Source organism: Dendropsophus ebraccatus, chromosome 4 (genome assembly GCF_027789765.1).
Source record: "Dendropsophus ebraccatus isolate aDenEbr1 chromosome 4, aDenEbr1.pat, whole genome shotgun sequence".
In the NCBI taxonomy this organism is placed as follows: Eukaryota; Metazoa; Chordata; class Amphibia; order Anura; family Hylidae; genus Dendropsophus; species Dendropsophus ebraccatus.
This window is the reverse complement of record NC_091457.1, coordinates 95054049-95072030: the sequence shown is the minus strand read 5'-3', so window position 1 is coordinate 95072030 and position 17982 is coordinate 95054049. Positions and strand designations below refer to the sequence as shown.

At 50.2% G+C, this 17982-nt stretch overlaps 1 pseudogene; it reads left to right on the top strand.

Annotated features, from left to right (window-relative positions):
• Nucleotides 1-4811: 4811 nt before the first annotated feature.
• LOC138789304 (zinc finger CCHC domain-containing protein 14-like) overlaps nt 4812-17982 on the top strand; it is a 63061-nt pseudogene continuing 49890 nt past the window's right edge.

Here is a 17982-nt window from a genome sequence, read left to right as displayed (position 1 = left end):
CATCTTGACAACATGGGGAGATATCTGACTACATGGAAGGACTTCTCTGGCTACATGGGGGAAGGTATGTGGCCACGAAGAAGGAGCTGTCTGGCTTCAGGGGGACATGTCTAACCCCATGGGATGGATCTGGCGGAAAGGGGCATATGAAGCTTCAGGGAACAAATCCGACATATCCACCTACGGGGACACACCTAGCATCTAGAAACATATCTGACTCCAGGGGGGCACATTTGGCTCCATGGGACATATCTGGCTGCAAGAGGCATATCTAGCCGAAAGGGGTATATGTGGCTGGAAAGGATGTATTCGGTTGCAGGGGACATATCTGGCTCCAGGGGCATACCTAGCTGAAAGGGACAATATCATGCTTACCTGCCCACACTTCCACCTGCTTCTCTGGCTCACGGCTCTCTGATGGCCTGTCAATGACCTCAGAGGCTTAGAAGCAGATAGGAGTGCGGGCAGGTAAGCATGATCTGTTCAAGGCCCGGCAGCTAACTAGTTAAATAGGCCGTACAGAGTGTCACAGCAGATTTTGCTGCGAAAAGTATGTGTGAATCTACCCTAAGGCAATGTTTTTAATGGATTGCATCCTTGGGGGTACTCAGCTTCAGCACCTCGTCGCATAGGGGTACTTGGCTCGAGAAGGTTGAGAAACACTGCTCTAGATCAACTCATAGGCCAATGGTTGTTTTTTATAACATTCTTGATGTGTTGGCGTACAATGCATTTGAGTTATGGCGCGAACTAGACCCAATTTTTTTTTGCAAATGTGCAAATACATGAATAATGCTATAAGGCCATGTAACATTTTTTGACACAAAAAAATAAAAATGAAGTTTTTGATTTTATTTTTAATTTGTTTATGAACAACCATGTTCACACACAATATAATAGTGCAAAAAAATTCAAATAAAACACTTAAATTTGTTAAAAAATCCAGACTTTAATAGGCCCGGTCAAAAATGACCGGAACATTATATGTGTATAGTAGAACCGAACAAAACAGCGGGGTTAATCCGCACCTCTCACTCCCATCTCCAGGACTTCACCCGAGCTGCACCAGTTGTATAGAATGCATTACCCAAGACTGTCAGCTCATCTCCAATACACAAAGCTTCAAACGTGCCCTCAAAACACATCTGTTTAGCAGGCTTACCAGGTTCCCTAATTTAACTGCTACCCTCAAACCCCCCCCACCTCACACACACAGACACACACACACCTCCACCACGCGCACACACACAGACACATACATACACACATACACACACACACGCCAAGCATTCAAGCACTTAGACCTGTGCATGCAGGCATTGGCTGGTGACAGGTTCAACCCCCTTACCTGCACTGCCTTTTTTATAAGATGGCCGGACCATAAGAACAATAAGCACTTTGCCCCTCTGCTTTTTTGTCTCGCACCCCCTCCTGATAGTCTGTAAGCTCATGCATGCAAGCAGGGCCCTCATTCCTCATGTATGTATAATTATATGTATCTCTGTAATGTCTGATTTTTGTCTATCTATGTACCGCCAGATTTGTAAAGTGCTGCGGAATCTGTTGGCGCTATATAAATAAAATTTATTATTATTATATATCCTGCAGTATGTTACATTCCAGACTATACAGCCGTTCTAGCTCACACAGTATACAGCCGTTATATATTATGCAGTACATTACAGGACCATACCAGACTATACAGCCGTTCTAGCTCACACAGTATACAGCCGTTATATATTATGCAGTACATTACAGGACCATACCAGAATATACAGCCACTCTAGCTCACACAGTATACGGTCGTTATATAACAGGTAGTATTACATTCTAGACTATACAGCCGTTTTACATTCCATCCCATATAATGAGTCCTGTAGGAATATCCCCCAGCTGTGTGCAGTCCCTATCACCATTACTCACCAGTAGCTACTGGGCGGGGTTTAGGTGACAATTATGTAATGGGTCAGGAGCTGTCACCACTCCCGACCTCCCTTTCTTCTGACGTTCCTCCCAGCTGCGGGTGAGACGTTGCCCGCTCCCTTCTTGACGGGTGTCTGTCTGGATGACCGTGTCGGGAGAAGACAAGCACAACAACCACCGACCCCAGCTGACGTGACAGCTCCCCAGGAAAACGAGGAGCAACGTCTGTCCTGACCCGGATGCAGAGTTTCCAGAGTTGCCGTTACTCGCTGTTATTTTACAGTCACCCTCACACCGCTACAACTGAACGATTGGCGCCCCAATGGTGACACGATGACCCGCCCACAGTCTGCTGTGTCAGGCTGCGACATTGGCTAGCTGCAAAAGTAGAACAGCCCACATTGTGAAAGCGCCACATGTAACTGGTCAACAGTTATGTTAATCTTTTTTTGCTGTCGTGGATTGTCGAGGCTACCTATCAAAAGGGGAGGGCTCTACCGTGCCCCGCCCCTATAGTTATGTCTTATTGGTCTGCTTGACTACTAATCAAATACAAGCAGGACGAGGATAGAACCATTCCTTATAGAGGAGAGCTGGCTGGCGCTAGTGATTAGTTGAGCTCATGATCTGTGATTTGTTACTGACCAGAATACGGGCGTCCAGAAGGTGATGATAACGTAATAGAATCGGGTGTATCAAAATCCGCCAGTAATGTGTTCATCTGTGCCACCCTCCTTGCTTGGTATAGACTGTTCCATAGCGCCCTTCTAGCTCAGAAACTGGAGCTATCTGGTGGGTCCAGATGTGTCTAGTTCTCCCAGAATGCACCTGGGTATAGAGGCTCATTGTCAGGCAAGCCCAGGCTTTTACTTATTTACTTTGCCGTGGTGGTGACAGGTTGGGCAGAACTGCTGCAGAGCTTCCCTCAGGGGGCACCATTGCAGATCCATTTTGTTTTGGAGGTTCTGAAGATAAAAATTGTTAAATATATATATACATATATAGGGTACTCAACACCTTTTAGTGAAGGTCAACTTACCGGGGTCTATTGTCAGGTGAAGGTCCGAGCTGAACATCAGTAGGTAATGTGTTGTTTTGTTACTTTTCACAAACGTTGTTGAACTATTTACATACAAAATTGATACTTATTAGTGGGAAAACTGGCATATTTTCTCTATTACCAGCCCTTATAAAGCCCCCCTGTGCGCTCCCCCCAGTAGTATATAGCCCCCTGTGAGCTTCCTCCAGTAGTATATAGCCCACCCTGTGAGCTCCCTCAGTAGTATATAGTCCCGCTGTGAGCTTCCTCCAATAGTATATAGCGCCCCCAAGTAGTATATAGCCCCAACCTGTGAGCTTCCCCCAGTAGTATATAGCCCCCCCTGTGAGCTTCCCCCTGTGGTATATAGCCCCCCCCCGTGAGCTTCCTCCAGTGGTATATAGCCCCCCCCTGTGAGCTTCCTCCTGTAGTATATAGCCCCCCCCTGTGGGCTTCCTCCAGTAGTATATAGCCCCCCTGTGAGCTCCCCCCAGTAGTATATAGCCCCCTCATGTGAGCTCCCCCAGTAGTATATAGCCCCCCCTGTGAGCTCCCCCCAGTAGTATATAGCCCCCTCATGTGAGCTCCCCACAGTAGTATATAGCCCCCCCTGTGAGCTCCCCACAGTAGTATATAGCCCCCCCTGTGAGCTCCCCACAGTAGTATATAGCCCCCCTCCTGTGAGCTCCCCACAGTAGTATATAGCCCCCCTCCTGTGAGCTCCCCCCAGTAGTATATAGCCCCCCTCCTGTGAGCTCCCCCCAGTAGTATATAGCCCCCCCTTTGAGCTCCCCACAGTAGTACATAGCCCCCCCTGTGAGCTCCCCATAGTATATAGCGCCCCTCCTGTGAGCTCCCCACAGTAGTATATAGCCCCCCCCTGTGAGCTTCCCCCAGTAGTATATAGCCCACCCTGTAGTATATAGCCTCTCTGTGAGCTTTCTCCAGTATTATATAGCCCCCGTGAGCTTCCTCCAGTAGTATATAGCCCCTGTGAGCTCCCCCCAGTAGTATATAGCCCCCCGTGAGCTCCCCCCAGTAGTATATAGCCCCTGTGAGCTCCCCCCAGTAGTATATAGCTCCCCCCAGTAGTATATAGCCCCCGTGAGCTTCCTCCAGTAGTATATAGCCCCCCTGTGAGCTCCCCCCAGTAGTATATAGCCCCCCGTGAGCTCCCCCCAGTAGTATATAGCCCCCTGTGAGCTCCCCCCAGTAGTATATAGCTCCCCCAGTAGTATATAGCCCCCGTGAGCCTCCTCCAGTAGTATATAGCCCCCCTGTGAGCTCCCCCCAGTAGTATATAGCCCCCGTGAGCTTCCTCCAGTAGTATATAGCCCCCTGTGAGCTCCCCCCAGTAGTATATAGCTCCCCCCAGTAGTCCATAGCCCCCGTGAGCTTAATCCAGTAGTATATAGCCCCCCTGTGAGCTCCCCCCAGTAGTATATAGCCCCCTCATGTGAGCTATATAGTATATAGCCCCCCTGTGAGCTCCCCCCAGTAGTATATATCCCCCCAGTAGTATATAGTAGTATATAGCCCCCTCATGTGAGCTATATAGTATATAGCCCCCCTGTGAGCTCCCCCCAGTAGTATATAGCCCCCCTGTGAGCTCCCCCCAGTAGTATATAGCCCCCGTGAGCCTCCTCCAGTAGTATATAGCCCCCCTGTGAGCTCCCCCAGTAGTATATAGTAGTATATAGCCCCCTCATGTGAGCTATATAGTATATAGCCCCCCCTGTGAGCTCCCCACAGTAGTATATAGCCCCCCTCCTGTGAGCTCCCCCTCCCATATAGCATAAAAAAACAACACTTATACTCACCTGGGTCCAGCGTCTCCTCTTCTCGTGGCCGCACTACAACGGTCACAAGAGGCCGCTCTTCCCTTGTCCTGGCGCCGGCACTCCAGTGACGGTCCGTCAGTTGGGGACCCGTGTATACGGTGATGTTAGAGGTCGCTGTATAGCCGGTGCTCCCCGGTGCTCTCCAGCCGCCCTTACAAGTCTCCTTGTCCCCGCAGGTGTCATGACCGCAGCTCGGTGAGCGGAGGATGCAGCAGACGGGGCCGGCTCGGTGAGATCGCAGCAGCAGCAGCGCTCAGCAGCCCCGGAGGGAGGGCGGGAGCGGAGGAGGCGGGCCCAGCCGGAGCGGGAGGCGGCGATTCGGTGCATCGCAGAGAGCTGGGGCTCAGCAGCCGCCGCCGGGTGTGTCCCGGGGCACCATGGTGGAGAAGCAGCGCTGCCCCCTGCAGAGGGACGGCGTGTACCGCTGGTTCTCCGAGCTCTCCTCCTCCCAGCGCATCGAGTTCCTGTGCGGCCTGCTGGACCTGTGCCTCCCGCTGGAGCTGCGCTTCCTGGGCTCCTGCCTGGAGGACCTGGCCCGCAAGGACTACCACTCGCTGCGGGACTCCGACATCAAGGCCAACAACCCGGCCGACCTGGGCAGCCTCACCAACCTGGCGGACGAGGTGGTCCGGAGCAAGCTGCTCGTGTCCCTGGCGCTGCTGGCCTCCGACAACCGGGAGGCGGCGGGCGTGCTGTGCCGGACCCTCACCCACATCGACTCCATCATCAACAACCTGGGCCTGCAGCTCAATGAGGGCCGCACCGGGGACGAGTTCCTGCTGCTCTTCACCATGGCCACCAACCACCCGGCCTTCAGCTTCCACCAGAAGCAGCTGCTGCGCAAGGAGCTGGCCCACATCCAGGGGAGGCACGGTGCCAGCTCGGGGCCCCCAACCCTGCCCACCACCACTGTCAGCAGCAGCAGCAAGGTAACTGTTACTGTGCACCCACCAAGCTACATGTCATTCTGCCCCTCCAGAGGCCTGTCACTGTTACCCCCTCCTCCTACCACTGCCTGTCACTATGCCACTCACCCTGCCTGTCACTGTACCCCCACCTCATCTGCCTGTCACTATGCCACTCACCCTGCCTGTCACTGTATCCCCACCTCATCTGCCTGTCACTATGCCACTCACCCTGCCTGTCACTGTACCCCCACCTCATCTGCCTGTCACTATGCCACTCACCCTGCCTGTCACTGTATCCCCACCTCATCTGCCTGTCACTATGCCACTCACCCTGCCTGTCACCGATCCCCACCTCATCTGCCTGTCACTATGCCACTCACCCTGCCTGTCACTGTATCCCCACCTCATCTGCCTGTCACTATGCCACTCACCCTGCCTGTCACTGTACCCCCACCTCATCTGCCTGTCACTATGCCACTCACCCTGCCTGTCACTGTATCCCCACCTCATCTGCCTGTCACTATGCCACTCACCCTGCCTGTCACCGATCCCCACCTCATCTGCCTGTCACTATGCCACTCACCCTGCCTGTCACCGATCCCCACCTCATCTGCCTGTCACTATGCAACTCACCCTGCCTGTCACTGTATCCCCACCTCATCTGCCTGTCACTATGCCACTCACCCTGCCTGTCACCGATCCCCACCTCATCTGCCTGTCACTATGCCACTCACCCTGCCTGTCACCGATCCCCACCTCATCTGCCTGTCACTATGCCACTCACCCTACCTGTCACTGTATCCCCACCTCATCTGCCTGTCACTATGCCACTCACCCCGCCTGGCTGCCTGTCACTGTACCCGCACCTCATCTGCCTGTCACTATGCCACTCACCCTGCCTGTCTGCCTGTCACTGTACCCCCACCTCATCTGCCTGTCACTATGCCACTCACCCTGTCTGGCTGCCTGTCACTGTACCCGCACCTCATCTGCCTGTCACTATGCCACTCACCCTGCCTGTCTGCCTGTCACTGTACCCCCACCTCATCTGCCTGTCACTATGCCACTCACCCTGCCTGTCACTGTATCCCCACCTCATCTGCCTGTCACTATGCCACTCACCCTGCCTGTCACTGTATCTCCACCTCCTCTGCCTGTCACTATGCCACTCACCCTGCCTGTCACTGTATCTCCACCTCCTCTGCCTGTCACTATGCCACTCACCCTGCCTGTCTGTCACTGTACCCCCACCTCATCTGCCTGTCACTATGCCACTCACCCTGCCTGTCACTGTACCCCCACCTCATCTGCCTGTCACTATGCCACTTACCCTGCCTGTCTGTCACTGTACCCCCACCTCATCTGCCTGTCACTATGCCACTTACCCTGCCTGTCTGTCACTGTACCCCCACCTCATCTGCCTGTCACTATGCCACTCACCCTGCCTGTCACTGTACCCCCACCTCATCTGCCTGTCACTATGCCACTCACCCTGACTGGCTGCCTGTCACTGTGTCCCCACCTCATCTGCCTGTCACTATGCCACTCACCCTGACTGTCTGCCTGTCACTGTACCCCCACCTCATCTGCCTGTCACTATGCCACTCACCCTACATGTCATTCTGCCCCCTCCAGAGGCCTGTCACTGTTACCCCCTCCTCCTACCACTGCCTGTCACTATGCCACTCACCCTGCCTGTCACTGTACCCCCACCTTATCTGCCTGTCACTATGCCACTCACCCTGCCTGGCTGCCTGTCACTGTACCCCCACCTCATCTGCCTGTCACTATGCCACTCACCCTGACTGGCTGCCTGTCATTGTGTCCCCACCTCATCTGCCTGTCACTATGCCACTCACCCTGACTGTCTGCCTGTCACTGTACCCCCACCTCATCTGCCTGTCACTATGCCACTCACCCTACATGTCATTCTGCCCCCTCCAGAGGCCTGTCACTGTTACCCCCTCCTCCTACCACTGCCTGTCACTATGCCACTCACCCTGCCTGTCACTGTATCCCCACCTCATCTGCCTGTCACTATGCCACTCACCCTGCCTGTCACTGTACCCCCACCTCATCTGCCTGTCACTATGCCACTCACCCTGCCTGTCACTGTATCCCCACCTCATCTGCCTGTCACTATGCCACTCACCCTGCCTGTCACCGATCCCCACCTCATCTGCCTGTCACTATGCCACTCACCCTGCCTGTCACTGTATCTCCACCTCATCTGCCTGTCACTATGCCACTCACCCTGCCTGTCACTGTACCCCCACCTCATCTGCCTGTCACTATGCCACTCACCCTGCCTGTCACCGATCCCCACCTCATCTGCCTGTCACTATGCCACTCACCCTACCTGTCACTGTATCCCCACCTCATCTGCCTGTCACTATGCCACTCACCCCGCCTGGCTGCCTGTCACTGTACCCGCACCTCATCTGCCTGTCACTATGCCACTCACCCTGCCTGTCTGCCTGTCACTGTACCCCCACCTCATCTGCCTGTCACTATGCCACTCACCCTGCCTGGCTGCCTGTCACTGTACCCGCACCTCATCTGCCTGTCACTATGCCACTCACCCTGCCTGTCTGCCTGTCACTGTACCCCCACCTCATCTGCCTGTCACTATGCCACTCACCCTGCCTGTCACTGTATCCCCACCTCATCTGCCTGTCACTATGCCACTCACCCTGCCTGTCACTGTATCTCCACCTCCTCTGCCTGTCACTATGCCACTCACCCTGCCTGTCACTGTATCTCCACCTCCTCTGCCTGTCACTATGCCACTCACCCTGCCTGTCTGTCACTGTACCCCCACCTCATCTGCCTGTCACTATGCCACTCACCCTGCCTGTCACTGTACCCCCACCTCATCTGCCTGTCACTATGCCACTTACCCTGCCTGTCTGTCACTGTACCCCCACCTCATCTGCCTGTCACTATGCCACTTACCCTGCCTGTCTGTCACTGTACCCCCACCTCATCTGCCTGTCACTATGCCACTCACCCTGCCTGTCACTGTACCCCCACCTCATCTGCCTGTCACTATGCCACTCACCCTGACTGGCTGCCTGTCACTGTGTCCCCACCTCATCTGCCTGTCACTATGCCACTCACCCTGACTGGCTGCCTGTCACTGTACCCCCACCTCATCTGCCTGTCACTATGCCACTCACCCTACATGTCATTCTGCCCCCTCCAGAGGCCTGTCACTGTTACCCCCTCCTCCTACCACTGCCTGTCACTATGCCACTCACCCTGCCTGTCACTATGCCACTCACCCTGCCTGTCACTGTACCCCCACCTTATCTGCCTGTCACTATGCCACTCACCCTGCCTGGCTGCCTGTCACTGTACCCCCACCTCATCTGCCTGTCACTATGCCACTCACCCTGCCTGTCACTGTATCCCCCCCTCATCTGCCTGTCACTATGCCACTCATCCTGCCTGTCACTGTACTCCCACCTCATCTGCCTGTCACTATGCCACTTACCCTACCTGTCACTGTATCCCCACCTCATCTGCCTGTCACTATGCCACTCACCCTGCCTGTCACTGTATCCCCACCTCATCTGCCTGTCACTATGCCACTCACCCTGCCTGTCACTGTATCCCCACCTCATCTGCCTGTCACTATGCCACTCACCCTGCCTGTCACTGTATCCCCACCTCATCTGCCTGTCACTATGCCACTCACCCTGCCTGTCTGCCTGTCACTGTACCCCCACCTTATCTGCCTGTCACTATGCCACTCACCCTGCCTGTCACTGTATCTCCACCTCCTCTGCCTGTCACTATGCCACTCACCCTGCCTGTCACCGATCCCCACCTCATCTGCCTGTCACTATGCCACTCACCCTGACTGTCTGCCTGTCACTGTACCCCCACCTCATCTGCCTGTCACTATGCCACTCACCCTGCCTGTCACTATGCCACTCACCCTGCCTGTCACTGTATCCCCACCTCATCTGCCTGTCACTATGCCACTCACCCTGCCTGTCACTGTATCTCCACCTCATCTGCATGTCAATATGCCACTCACCCTGCCTGTCACTGTATCCCCACCTCATCTTCCTGTCACTATGCCACTCACCCTGCCTGTGCCCCTGCTGGAGTCATTTTTAGTGCCCACCTTTCTGCCTGCCTGTTGCTGTGCCTCTCCTCCGTCTGGCAGCCTACCACTGTGCCCCCCCTTTGGGCACCTTTTTACCCTGCTTCTTTCGCTCTGGCGCCTGTCACTATACCCCCTCCAGCTGCCTGTTGTGAGTCTACCTACCCGCCCCCTGTCTTTTGCACAGGGTACAGTGTATAGTAGGTGTACAGGTTACACTGTGACATGTGCTCTATAGTAAGACTAGGTTCACACTGCATGTGTGTATACATATAAATAGTCGCTATATTAGAGCAGAATCCATTTCTTATAGACTTTTAGACTTTCTTATAGACGTTATGGGGATAAATGCATTGCAACATGTTTTTTATGTTTTTGTTTTTTTTAATGACTGGACTCAGTAGTCCAAACTACTATCTTGTTCTATACAACAAGAGATGAGTAACTAAACCATGCAATGTGAATCCAGCCTAAGCTGATAGAAACCCTCTGCTCTTACCTATTCTCTTCTCACATTGGTGCTAAGACTTACTGTGAGGCGGTGGAATAAGCATTGTCTGACTAGGACTGGTGGGTACAGTTGAGGGGGCACTGTGGGGCTGATAGCTCCTGTGCTACTACCCTGGAGTCTCATAGGCCAGGACACCCCTTACCTTGTCTGACAGCAGCCCAAGGACCGTGACCTATGCCAGGGCTCCACAGTGACATATCTTATGCAAGGTGCTGTGGTGTTAGAAGTTGGGGGAGGGCATTCAGTTTATTCACCAGCACATGCGGCCGCTGTCACTTGATTTGCTGCAGTCTTTCCTTGCATTCAGTGGGATTGGTTACAGAGCTCAGTGTGAACCCAAATGTCAGGTGAGGACATAGCCTGGCATATTCACCCCAGGCCCGTGACTGCCCACAGTGAATTCCAGGGTGATTGTCACAGCCTGTGGTCACACACTTGCCACCTGCTGACCTTGGTGTAAGAGGCGGCCATGATCAATTTGTGTCTTGCTGGGGGCTTATCAGTGAAATGTCACTTACTTGGCAGTCAGGCAAAGCCTTCTATAGATAGCACTGGGGGAGAGTGCCTGCAGGTATACAGGAGTAATGGTCACTTCGCTTCCTGTGCTTCCATTCTGCTGTATAAATATAGCAGAGCTGGCTGCAATTAGAGGGAATTTCCCTTTAAATATTTTTGCTCACACCACATGTGAGTGGAAAGATTGAGAACATCACTAGTTCTGTGCTGTACAAATCCCTTCCTGATGAACCATATCACTTCCATGTTGGTAAACCAAATAAGGTTTTTGTAGCTTTTTTTAAGTAACTAAATTATATATAAGTGCTGAGTTGATCTGGTGTCAAGTTTGATGCAATAAAGGTTAATGTGTGTATAATAAGGTTCTGCCATTTTCTAGTAGATTCTGATTGGTTGCTAGGGGCAACTGAGCCAGTTCTAATTTTCACCAGTTTGATAAATCTTCCCCTGTGTATTTTATGTTCTGATCATTTTTATGTCCTCTGCTGACTGTTAGTGAATGTGACCATTGTTTTGTTAGGGCCGGTTCACACTGAGCAAATACGGCGGAATGCCATGGCGGATCTCTCCACCGCGGAATCCCGCCGTGCTCAGTGTCCCGATGTGAGTTAATGAGAGGGCGCGCGCTCCTCCGCCGCTTTCCGCTCAAGGAAGTGACATGTCACTTCTTTAAGCAGAGAGCGGCGGCTACGGAGGAGCGTTTGTTCTCCCATAGACGGGCTATGGCACACAGGCGGAATTCCACCTGTGTTACTCAGTGTGAACATACCCTTATAGTTGTGTCCAGTTGAAACAATGCTTTATAGCTTTAAAGGGGTTTAGTTTATTGTCACCTCCCGTACTCTGTGTGGTTCTCCACACCATCCACAAGCTTAGATGCTACATTCAATATATACCTGTATAACACTTGTCTGTGTCTTCGTTCTGCTCTAAAATTGCTTCATTTTATCAGTGGACAGTGGCACCTAGGTGCTTTGTGGCACTTAGATGGAGCCCAATTGCCATGAAGCCTGCCTGGATGACATTGTCCATATAGAGGAGAGGGTCCACCTGCTGTGAAACCCCGCCTAGATGACACTGTCAAAACAAAGTGATTTTAGAGCAGAAAGAAGACACAGACAAGTGTTATACAGGTATTAATTGTGCAGCATCTAAGCTTGTGGATGGTGCAGGGAGCCGCACATAAAGGAAGAGGGTGGCAATATCACCTTAAGGCTGGGTTCACACTATGTATATTTGAGGCTGTATTTGTGAGGCTGTATAGCAACCAAAATCAGGAGTGGATTGAAAACACAGAAAGGCTCTGTTCACATAATGTTGTAATTGAGTGGATGGCCATCATTTAATGGCAAATATTTGCTGTTATTTTAAAACAACGGCTGTGGTATTGAAATAATGGCCGTTATTTACTGTTATATGGCGGCCATCCACTCAATTTCAACATTGTGTGAACAGATCCTTTCTGTGTTTTCAATCCACTCCTGGTTTTGGTTGCTATGAGGACCTGACATGAGGACCAAATACTGCCTGAAATATACATAGTGTGAACCCAGCCTAAAGGGGTATTCCATTCAAATATAAAAATATAACTTTTCATATGTTGCTGCCCTTGGTGAGACTAACAATTTCTTTTATTCTTGTTTCTGTCTATTCAGACTCCTTCTCCCAGTTATAAGCTGCTGCTTTATGCTGAGAACACAAAAAAAAAACTTCCGAGATGGCTGCTGTAAAAACGTCCCTATCTGCAACTTTGTAATGCTGGGAGGGTTAAAGGGGAACTCCAGGTAGAGGTTAAATAATGAAACTTCTGTAGAAGCATATAGCATTACTTACCTGTCTATCCCAGTTTTGAAACTACTAAAAATCCATTTGTTTGGGGTGGGTGGGGGTGCTCTTTATTGTGTTTCTGTCCTTCCTGGTTTAGCATTTCCCAGAATGCAATGCTTTCCCTCAGCTGACCATCACAGTCCCCCACCCACACAATCAGTAAAATTAGTGCAGCAGCTGCTTCTGGCCAGTCAGAGATGGTGAATCACTTAGGGGATTGAGGGATTCAGCCAAGCCTCCTGTTATATCACGCCCTGCCCCCTGTCTGCATCATTAGCCTGTGCTCAGCAAACACATACAAGACAGAAGCATGGAAGATTTGTCTCCTAAGGGTACAAACCCACACAGCAGATACGCAGCAGATTTGATACTGTGTTCAGTTATTTAGATCTAATCTGCTGCGTATCTTCTGCGTATCGCAGCAGTAAATACGCAGCGTATAAGCCGTGTGTGTTTGTACCCTAAGGGGGGATAGCAGAAGGAGCAGGAGACAATGTGAATTGGCACAGGGGCCATTTTTTCACTTCCTGGATTTCTATCGGCTACCAGTGTGGCAGAACTGTACAGATACGATAATACATTGTATAGACATATCTATATAACTTTTAATAGAAAACAAGTTTTTCTTATCCGGAGTTCCCCTTTATTCGCAATGAGTTTTTCAGCAACTCTACCCCACATTAATCCTCCCAGCATTACAAAGAAGCCACAAAGTTGCAGATAAAGCCTGTCAGTACTTATTTACATCAGCTGTTTCAGAAGGGAGGAGGAGGGGGAGATGGAGAGAAAAGCTCACACACAGATTTGTGTTCTCAGCAGTAAGAAGCAGCTCAGAACTGGGGAAAGGAGACTGAATAGATAGTTAATCTTACCATGGGAAGCAACATATGAAAAGTTATGTTTGAGCAGAATACTTCTTTATGGTGCGTTCACATCTACAGGATCTGCAGCTGATTTTCTGCAGCAGATTTTTAAATAACTGAACACAGCATCAAATCTGCTGCAGATCCTGTAGGTGTGAACGCACCCTTAATTAGCAATGCTGTGGGGGACACGACAGTAATGTGTACTTAACTGTCCTGCTACTCCGCAGCTGCTGGTTCCCAGGCCGCAGCCTCTTTTCAAAATGCTGACAGAGGCAAAGATCTGCCAATGTGCCATTCTCACAGGAAATGGCTGGTGAGCATAGAGTCCTTGCTGACTGGCCATTTCCTATAGAAACGGCACATCAACAGATGTTTGAAAACGCTGACCACAGTGCGGAGCAGGCTGCCCGGGGACTGGCCGCTGCAGCGGTGCGGGGCAGGTAAATATACATTAATGTCCTGTCTCCCCAAGCCCTGGCAGCATGGCTCATCAAGAAATAATCTTGACTACTTTAACAGTCTGGACTCCTTTAACAGTCTGGACACTTTCTAGTTACACTGATATCTAGCACCTTCCCAGGAGGTAGCGGTTCTGCTCATGTGTAACTCACACAGGATTGTCTAAACTGATGCAATGTAACAGTCCCTCAGCTGTGAGGAGTATTAGGTATAAACAGGTTTTTAGCTTTTGGGTCTAAACAAGAATGTTTTAATTCACTCAGAGCAAGCAGAGATCCTAATAATGAGGAATTAAACAAAAAGCGTGAGTTTACCAAAGACTGGCATTATATGTTCTGTTCTTAAAGGGGTTATCCAGGAGTAGAACAACATATTCAGCAGCCCTTTACATTTCTAGGGGTACATACATTCTTGCAAAAACTGTCTGTCCTCCGTGGAACTGAGCTGCAAAATCAGGACTCGTAGGTGTCATTTCTCAAAAAAAAAAACAGCCATGTTTTTCTAAGCCTAAGCAATCCCTCTAAGAAAAACATTGTCAGTGGCTTTCTACCAGCCACAAATAGAAATTCATCTTGGCTTTGAGCTGGTATAGTTTTCAGGTACAGTTAATGCCAGTTTTTGGGGTAAATGATGGCATAATCATCAGGGCTGTATGAGGTCATGCTCTTCAATCTAAGGGTGGTATTACACGGGCCAATGGGGGCCCGATATTAACTGTAAACGAGTGCTGATTTGCTAGATTGGCTCTCGTTTACTGGACCTATTACACGGCCCAATAATCGTTTAACAAGGGCTGCATGGACATCGTTACCAATGTCCTTGCAGCCCTTGCTAAACTGACATACATTACCTATCCATGCTCCAGGACTGCGGTCCGCTTCTCCTCGTGTCCTGCGTGCTGCAGCTTCAGAGTGCCCTGTCGGTTATGTTGCGCTGGTATCGGCCAGTCATTGGCTGAGCGGCCTGTCAGGTAAGACAAGCTGCTCTGAAGCTGCAGAGCGCAGGAGGAGCCCTGGACCATGGATAGGTAATGTATTTACTTTGCAAATCGTCAGCCTCACACAGCTATTAGACATAGCGATGTGCGGTCAGTGGCCAAAAATTATAGGTCCAAACCTATATCAACGATCATCGGCTGATCATTGTGTTTATTACACGGAACGATGAACGGCCGGATAGGGCCAATTATCGTTCCGTGTAATAGTACCCTAAGGGAATGTGCACACTACGGAATTCCGACAGAACACCAGTCACAGATTCCGCAACTCGCACCTGCTCGCGGAATCTGTCGGTCGCACACATCTCTGCTGCTACCATAGGGTTCATTTTATGGTTTGCCAGATTGCGCCGTTGGCCCAAAGAATGAGTGGGTTAATTCTTTTGGCAGAGGGCGGAATCTGGCAAATCATAGAATGGAGTCTATCAGAGCTGCGAAAAAATTACAGGAAGACAGGGGGAGAGGGAACACAATAAACAAAGTATACTTACCTATCCCCGTGCCTCCGTTATACCTCTCTGATGGCTTTCATTTTCAGCCAGCACCTGGCTCCAGCTGCAGCGTCACACACCCGGCTGATGGATTGCCGCTCAGCCATCTAGGTGTGTGACATTGCTGCAGGAGGAGCCGGATGCTGTATGAAAATGACTTTATGATGTTCCTTTACCCCTCTGTTTTTCTGGCATTTTTTTTTGTTTTATGGGCACTTCTCCTTTAAGCTTTATATACATAAAACCAGTCCCTAATGTTTCTAATAGAAAATCCAAAATGTAATCCTTCCCAGTTGATGTCACAGGCAGTGACTGTTCCCAGTGGCTTGTCTTGCATGATGTATTGTATCTGCTCTGTCTCACAGATGACTACAAGAACAGAAACCTCAATAAGCAGTGTTGGTAACAGTTTAGCAAATGCACTATACACATCGGCACATTCCATAGAAGATCCGATACCCAAGAGGCCTTCCGGAAAGTACTCCAAAGGTAAGACTGGACATTCTTACCCATTCACAGGGTTATATACTTCTAATTGTCAAAAATCCTCCAAATGTTCAAATAGGCTGATTTTAATATTTTTACTCTAATCCTAGTAGAAGCTACCTACAATGTGCAACTTTTACCCAGTCTGTGCCCTATTACCAAGTTAGTGGGAAGGGAGATGTATGCTGCTCTTGATAAATCCCCTCTTTAGTTCGAGATTTTAAGGAAGGTTTCTTGCTTGTGGACCCCTCAGGACTAGTCTCCGGAGAGATGTGCTGTAATGAGCAGTTTTCAATATGGAGAATTCAGTAGGAGCAGTGGCAGTGTCACTGCAGGGAAAATTGGCCAATATTTACTAAAACCAAGTAAATGTAGACTAGACAAAAATGCACAGGATTTATCAAGGTGTATAATGCTGGTTGACCTGTTGCGTTCTTACATTGGCTATTCTAAGTTTAGACTAACTATTAGGCTTAGGGCGCCTTCACACGTAACTGGTTTGCATGCAATGCCATTATGGTCTATGGCCCTGCACTCTTATGGATTTTCATTCTGCTGCAAGAACGTAATGACAGCCATAGTTAAAGGGAACTTGTCACCCCCACCCCCCCCAGCGAGAGAGACACTTATACTTACCCACCGCTCCTGGAGCCGGTCCCGGGACGGAGATATCCCCGCCCAAAGCCGTGCGCGCGCTGCAGAGCTGAGTCTGACGCCCATAGAGAATGATTGGTTCCATTCATTCTCTATGGGCATCGGACTCATCTATGCAGCGCGCGCGCTGGGCTTCCGACGGGGATGTCTTCGCCCCCGGACTGGCTCCAGGAGCGGGACTTGGAGAGAAGGGGTAAGTATAAGGGTCTTTAGCAGGGGGTCGGGCAGCCTTCACCCCGGCACGGGGGGGTAATAGGTCTCCTTAAACTAATTTGATGCCGTGCCAGTAAAAAAAATAATCAGCCCATGCTTACCTGCCCGCGCTCCTTCCCTAGTCTTTGTCCCTTCTTACAGACAACCCACTCAGCCAGTCACTGTGCTGTCCTTCCGCAGCCAGTGAGTGGCTGATCGGGCTGTCAGTGAGCAGGAATGGAGACTCAGGCAGGAGCGCGACAAGGGAGCACTCACTGGTAAACATGGGGGCCCAGATTTATGAAATGGTGTAAAATTTTGACTGGTGCAAACTGTCCACAGGAACAAATCATAGCTCCTCTTTCATTTTACCAGAGCTGAAAGTTGAGCTGCAATTGGTTGCTGTGGGCAGTTTGCACCAGTCTAAATTTTTCACCCCTTGATAAATCCTCTCCAGGCTGTTTAAAATTTTTAGCGGCACAGCCGCTAATTATTTGAATACGGTTGTCAGTTTATTTTCACAGCAGAATGAAAATCCTCCGGGAGAAGGCAGGGCTATAGATTATAATGGTACCAAGTATTGCAAACCATATCAAGTATTTGCTGCGAAAATGGCAGCATGAAAGCTGCTACTTACTCATTATGTGTGAAGACAGCCTTAAAGTGCGCCAGAATTCTGGCACATGGTGCTTCAGTTTTTGGCACAAATTACCTCTAAATTCTGGTGCAGTGGTAAGACTGCACTAATCTTCAACCAAAAAAAAATGGCCCGCAGTGATAGTGACTCTCCTGCCTGGAGATGCATCATGTTAAAGGTGAATTCCTCACTAATCTCTGCCTTGTAGCTATGTTTTTGGCCGGGACAATAGTAATGTGTTACACTCCCTCTGTAGGTTTCAAATGCAGATTTTGCTGTTGATTCACCATGTATTTTTAGCTTTGGTATATATGTAAAAATAAATGCAGGTGAAATCCATAACAAACCCCACCCATGTGAACTTGCTGTTTGGGTATTTCGTCACGTACTAAATCTGCTGCAGATTTTATCAAAATAAATAGCTGAACATCTACAGCATGAAATCTGCGACACATGAAAGAAGTATTCGCATCTGGAATAGCTATGCTTTGTCTAGAGTATCCAGAGGATAGGACATAACT